The sequence below is a fragment of the Psammomys obesus genome, unplaced genomic scaffold (genome assembly GCF_907164565.1).
Source record: "Psammomys obesus unplaced genomic scaffold, mPsaObe1.curated_primary_1811, whole genome shotgun sequence".
In the NCBI taxonomy this organism is placed as follows: domain Eukaryota; kingdom Metazoa; phylum Chordata; class Mammalia; order Rodentia; family Muridae; genus Psammomys; species Psammomys obesus.
Genome location: NW_026596131.1, coordinates 6,300,245 through 6,307,372, shown reverse-complemented (window position 1 = coordinate 6,307,372; position 7,128 = coordinate 6,300,245). Strand labels below are relative to the sequence as shown.

Below are 7,128 nucleotides of genomic sequence, written 5' to 3'. Positions count from 1 at the left end.
AAATAAATAAATAAATAAATAAATAAATAAATAAATAAATAAATAAATAAATAAAAATAGAAAGTGTGGAGGGGAGGGAGAAACGTTAAATTTTTCTAAATTTTTAGGGAAAAAAAAAAAAAAAAAAAAAAAACCTCACCAGGCCACGTAGAAACATCCTAGCTTTAAGCGTACATAAAATGAGGGGGTACAAATGAGGTCTCGCCCAGCGCCTGCTCCTGAGGGTGAGCACAAAGGCCTTTTCTGATGTGTCTTATTACATAAAATAGAGGGTTGTGCTCCGGCGCCAACCCAAACAGCACACAAGCCCGCAAGGCTGGCAGAAGGTGCCACCGTGAGATAAGCTGGTGTCTAAGCATTTATCAGCTCCCGGAAGGCTGCTGAGCATGCTCTTGAAGGTCTTCAACTATCGACACGGCTTCCCAGAAGGAAGAACTGCGGGTCATCAGCTCCAAGTTTATTTTTCTAGTGTTCTTCCCCCGGCGTGAATGGGGCTTCCAGCCAAGTCACTAGCGACCTGGAGGCCGCAGCTGCCCTCTCCCTAACAACCTGCATCTGGCCTTGGGTTCCAAGTGTAGCTGGCAGCAAAGCTCACAGAAAAGTGTCATTATATGCCATTAAGCTACAAGGATCATATATGCAAAGCCGCTAGCAAAGCACAGAGGAGGCAGGGGGTGCAGAGAAATAAAGCCGCCTTTACAAAAGCCGCTAGGAAGAAGACAAGGAGCCTCTACCACGACAACTCCACCAAACACCAGACACTGCTCACCACCAAGACTCCACACAGAGTGGAAAACCTCGGGGGGGATTGCACAAAGTTTAGAAGAGAAAAATTGGAAAGCTCACTTGAAAACTTCTAATCATGTTGACCTTATTAATCAAGAAGGCAGCATGAATCTCTCAGCAGCCCTGGTCCCCTCTACAGGGAGAGTTCCAGCTGCTAGCAGAGTCAACCCTCTGAATTCAGCCCGCTCATGGAAAACCCACAGACCCCGCCCAAGACCTTCCCCCACTCTCCTAAAATAGCTTCCACGACCAACATCCATTTATTTTCCTCACAGTATTATCTTTGTTACTTCTAATTTCACATTTACTCATTCCTGATTTATTGTCTGTCTTCCCCACAAGAATGTAAGCTTTATGACAGCAAAAATTTTAACCCGAGTGTCTCATCATAAATATCTATTTTACTGAACATTCGTTGTCCTTTTCTTGGCTGTTTTGAACAGAGTTAACCTCAGAGAGATGCGGGAGGAAGGAAGGAAGGAAGGAAGGAAGGAAGGAAGGAAGGAAGGAAGGAAGGAAAGAAGGAAGGAAGGAAAAGGAGTAGAGGAAGATGAAAATGATAAGGAAGAGGTAACAGGGGTGAAGAAAAGTATAATCCAGTCTATAAAGGCACTGTTACAGTTCTTTCTGCACAGTGTGTCCTTGAATCTGTGCGTGGCCCGCTGTGGCTGGCTGTCAGCTCCAGTTTGCGGGTTCAGAGCTCTCATGTGGTGAAGAATTCTCTTTCAGAGCACGCCCTAAATGAGTAGCACAGCTGGTGTCTTGGTTTCTTTTTCTGTTGCTGTGATAACCAGATACAAGGAAATTAAGAGCAAGGGCTTATGTTAGCTCACAGTTCAAAGTACAGTCTCCTGTGCCGGGGAAATCGGGACTGCGGGAGCCTGATACAGTTTGGCCACATTACACCCACGGGTGGAAGACAACCATGGAGACATACCTCCTAGTGCTCTGCCCCCACTAGTCCCACCCACAGTGAGAATGGCTCTCCCCACAGCCACACGAGGTAATCAAGACAGTCCCTGAATAGAACACCCAGAGGTCCACTTCCCAGGTGACTCTAGATTAAGTTGACAGTTATCACAAACCACCACAAGTGGGATCCGAAACACAGTCTTAATGATGATTCCACTTCATTTGGGTTTTATCGTATTTCCCTCCCTCTCTCTCCCTTCCTCCCTCTTTCCCTCCTACATTTGTGCTTATATATTTTAAAGATATAATAAGCAGAATGCCCTGTCATAGGCATCTTGTGACTTCCAGTGACATCCTCTGACCTTCTTCCCTTGTGTTACTTGGGCTAAAGTTACATTTCTCAATAGCTTACACATCTTGAACCAAATAGCCAGTGTGCCCACTAATGGGAACTATTCCAGGTCTACAGACTCAGGATTTCTGAGAGTGTGACCTCAAAACTTCTCTCTCTCTCTCTCTCTCTCTCTCTCTCTCACACACACACACACACACACACACTTTAAGCTCCACCAGGGTCAAGAACCACATCTAACATAGAGTATGTCTATATAAATTTTTTTATTTCTCACCATTTCCCACCTCATAATACTAAAATTCCTTTCCTCCTAGGCTCCTGATACTCCCCCTACAACCAAGACAGTTGTAACTGCCTCATAAGAATTAAATTCCAGGGGGGCTGGAGAGATGACTCAGTGGTTAGAGCACACACTGCTTTTAATAAGACTAAAGTTCATGGCCAGGCAGTGGTGGTGCATGCCTTTAATCCCAGCTTTTAGGAGGCTGGAGGCCAGGCTGAACTACAGAGTGAGTTCCAGGAAAGCCAGGCCTACACAAAGAAACCCTGTCTGGGAAAAAAAGAAAGAAAGGAAGGGAGGGAGGGAGGGAAGGAGGGAGGGAGGGAGGGAGGGAGGGAGGGAGGGAGGGAGGGAGGGAGAGAAAGGGAAGAAAAAAATAAGGCTAGAGAGTTCAGTTGCCAGCACCCACATCACCCAGCTCACAACCCCCTATAACTCCATCTCCAGGATATACAACACCCTCTTCTGGACTCCCTGGGTACTTCACTCCTATGCACATACTTACATACAGGCACATTAACTGTAACCAAAAATGATAAAAATAAATCTTTTTCAAATAATTAAATTCAAAGTTAAGTTCCTCACTGTGCTAACTAAATCACTGGACCGAAACAATCAATAATTCAGCAAAGCAGACTTTATAAGGTGTAAAATTCCTTACTGTGCAAATTCTGCTTTTAAGGGGTCAGCAGATATGAAAGTCCAATTACTACAATAGCAGTGAGCATATGTGGTGGATGATACCAGCATTGCAATCTGAGGACAGACAGGAGGAAGTCAGACAAAGAGAATAAAATGCCTCACAAAGGTATTATGGGTAGTCATTGATTTGAGAGTATATGAGCGTTCACTGTTGTGGCAGTGAATCTCAGTTGTCCACTTCTCCTGATCTATAACCAACTGAAAAACACACCTTATGGTGGGTCTGTGGGAGCATTTCCTGTGGGATCAACAAACTGGAGGAAACCTTCACCCAGGATAGTCAAGTATGAAGGAATTCAAAGGAAAAGCAGCACTGATTTTTCTTCACTCCTTGATGGTGGGTATGTCAGCTCTGCTATTGCCACTGTTGCTGCCAGTTTTGGCTGATGTCAAAACCCAGCTTCCTAGGTGAAGTGAAGGAAGGAGCTCTCCAGGAGACCTCCAGACCTTCAGCGCACACCTGGTACTACTGAGGAACCTGTCCCAAATGATGGAGCAGTTACCCTATTCTAAGCCTTTCCAGCATGAAGACAGCTGAACTTACTCAGTTCAGCCTATACTGTGGAAGCCAATCTAATAATCTCCCTCAGGAGATATATTTAGTATGTCAGTTCTGTTCCTCTAGAGAAGCCTGACTAATACGAGTCACCATCATCACCACTGCCCCCACCATCATCTCCATTACCACCATTACCAATCCTACCATCATGATCAGCATCACCACCACCATCATCACCATTAACATCATCATCACCATTATCATCATCACCATCACTACCACTTACACAATCATCATCTGGCTATTCCACAGAAATAAGAAAACTCAATAAAGAAAAAAAAAAAAGGGGGAGAACAAAAGAGGATAGACAGGGAAAAGAAAGAAGGCAGATAGTGAGTGTTACGATTTGAATATAAAATGTCCCCCTGAGGCTTGTGAGCCTTAACACGTGGCTCCCATCTGGTGATGCTGTTTTGGGAAACTGTAGAAACCTTGGGACATGGGCCTTGCTGGAGAAAATAGGCCACTGAAGGGGGGTCGTGTTATCTAGTATAGCTGGCTCTTTCCTGCCTCCTGATCTATTCCTTCTGCTTCAAGATCATCCAAACACAAACAAGTTTCCACAACATAGCCACGAGCCACCACTGCCACCATGCTTTCCCTGCCCTGATGGAATAGAGCTTCTGAATGGTGATTTGGAATAAACCCTTCCCTCCTTAAGCTGCTTCAAGGTTAGTAGGAATTTGCCATCACTGAAGTCATCACCACCAACCACCAGCACCACCAGCACCATATTCTGTCCCATAAACCAAAAAAAAAAAGTAATTAATACTATGAATTTTAATTCAGAAGGACTAAAGGAAAACTACTGGAAAAACATAGGAGAGATTTCAAGTGGGCAAACGAGGCTTGACAGTGTGCTACAGGAAAATGTGGAGGTCTGAAAGTAGACAAGATGAACAAGACAGAAAAAGGAACAAGAAAACTGAGAGAAAAGAAGGCAGCCAGGCAACAACACTTGGAAAGAGAGAGAAGAGTCGTTGGCGGACAGGGGCTCACTGGTCCTGTCAGAGAATAAGCCAAGAATGTGAGCACCCAGAACGGTTCTCCTACGGCTCCACGTGACTGAAGCGCTTTTTTTAGACTTCTGTGGATTTAAAGTATGTTCTGTCCTGTTAGCGACTTGAAACAGCTCTTGAAACAGCCCAAATGTAAATCACAGCGAGGCCCTCTACTTGCGGTCTAGACCCAGTGTGAAGGGAGGAGGCAGGCAGCGGCTCTGCGGGGAATCCCCAGCGTCTGGCTACACTCATCTTTATTTATGCGCTGCTCCATTCATGAGCCTTTATCAAAAGGAAGTGTAGTCACAAAGGTGTTAAAAACAGCACTCTGAAATAAAAATACAGAAACAGATTGCAAAGAACTACAGAGATGTGGCTGTCTTTTCAAAATGAACACCAGGTTTCGATAGAGTTTTAAAAGTGTTCGTTTTGAGACATAAATACTGAAATGTTTACAATGATACGCTTCTGGGATTTGCTTCAAAAGAACATGGACGGCGGCAGAGAACTGCGAATTGGAGATTAAAGTGAAGTAAGGGGGAGTAGCCATGAGCTGGTGATTGTTAAAGTTTGGAGATGGTGGCTCATTAGATTGTTTTATTTTGAATACATCTGAATCTTATCAAAATGTAAATAACAATGAAATTACACCCCTTTGTGCTCTCCGCATTTCTCTAAGGCAGGAGCCACCTCCCCTTGTCCTAGATGGGTATCTCAATGTCACCTGTGAGTCTGTGCTGGGCAAAGGGGGAGACGCTGGCCTCCTTTCAGGTCTTTCTAATTCAATCCTAAATGGGCAGAAAACCCATAAGACATATATCCCTTTTCTCTGGGTCTTTGGTACACTCTGGACTACCTCATGCTCCCTGGCAATGAAAAACAAGAAGGTAAAGAAATTGTAGCCAGAAAATATGGCAGCATCTTTGTCCTGTAACTCAAACTCTCCAGCTAAAACAAACAAACAAACTCAATCTAATCCTTTTGTCCTGTCATGGTTTGTATACTATCTAGTCAACCTTCTGTGTAGAGATTCCAGACACTGGTAATAGTCTGATTTTCAAAGTATATCCTGGCAACAGACCACCCCGGCTTGTCTGTGTCTGCTACCTTCTGCTATATGTTTTCTGGCTTCATGCATTTTTTTAATGGTGACACTTTTATTTAGGGGGCCCATGATGTATAATTTCACAGCAAAAACTTAAGAAATGGCTCCTAGAAAGCCATAGAACTGAAATATGAGATTTTCTGAAAAGAGAAAGCTAATCTATAAAAGTAAATTACTTATTTTCAGTGTGGTTTAGTTTGTACCAGTAAACTAATATTTCAGTAGTATTTCAGATCCTCATGTACTTTAATGGAAAAATCCCTCAGTCTGAACTCCGAATGAATCATCATCACGGTAATTAACAAATCTCACTTCAGGCAAGGCCATAGCTCAATGTGTCGAAAGAAGTAGCTTTCTCTAGTCTTGGGTAATAAGTCTAGAAATTGTTTTGGGTAGTCACCTTCAGACATGTAAATCAGTTCACCTCCAAGACTGAACCCAAGCAGAAAACATACAAATTCTCTGCTGTAAGAACAGTGATCTACTCCCTACGTGATCACAGGGCTGAGGGTAGATAGGTATAGAGAGGGTCTCTATGCTCCGCAGTTTCTCATACATACTGTTCCCTAAAGATTATTCCCAATATGGTTACAATGTCTAATCAAAAATGCGGGGGCTAGAGAGATGGCTCCTTGGTAAAGAGCACTCACTCTATGTTTGGCTCCCAGCAGCCTCTTGGCGTCTCAGAACCACAGTAACTCCAGATCCAGGGGTTATAATGCCTGCTTCTGACATCCTAGGCACTGCATTCACAGTGCACAAACATACACAAACACAAAATAACAATACATACAAATTTTATTTTTTAAGTTTTGAATATATATGTGCACATACAAAAAATATTTATGGAGACAGTTTGTACTTATGCCTGGATATAATAATCTTACAAGATTTCCTCTACATTGTGGGTTTTTCTTTAAATGATTTATTTTTATCTTAGGTGCATGAGAGTTTCACCTGAATGCCTGGTTCCTGCAAAGGTAATTGTGAGCCACTGTGTAGGGTCTGGGAACTGAGCACAGGTTCTGGTTCTCCAGAAGAGCAGCTAGTGCTCTTAACCACTGAGTCGTCTCCTAGCCCTTCACGGTACATTTTTAATGTACTGATTTTCACCGATGCCACTAATGGAAAACTTGTCATTTTTATTATTGGAGAGCAGGATGAAGGGTTGAGGGAAGTACCCCAGATTTTATTTTATATGTGTGTGTGTGTGTGTGTGTATGTATGTGTGTGTGTGTGTGTGTGAATACACATATATAATATATAGTCTGATGATTTTTAAATCTTCAAAAACTTGTTATATGTAAAAAATTGGAATACAACTTAACAAGACCCTGTTTTTCTTAAAGAAGAAGAACAAGAACACAAGGAAGAAGAAAGGGAAGAAGAAGAAGAAGAAGAAGAAGAAGAAGAAGAAGAAGAAGAAGA

The 7,128-nt window shown here is 43.0% G+C and overlaps 1 protein-coding gene across 1 annotated transcript in view; it reads right to left on the bottom strand.

Moving 5' to 3' along the window:
• Map2k6 (mitogen-activated protein kinase kinase 6) overlaps positions 1-7,128 on the bottom strand; it is a 113,891-nt gene that overhangs the window by 39,758 nt on the left and 67,005 nt on the right. The window lies entirely within an intron of this gene.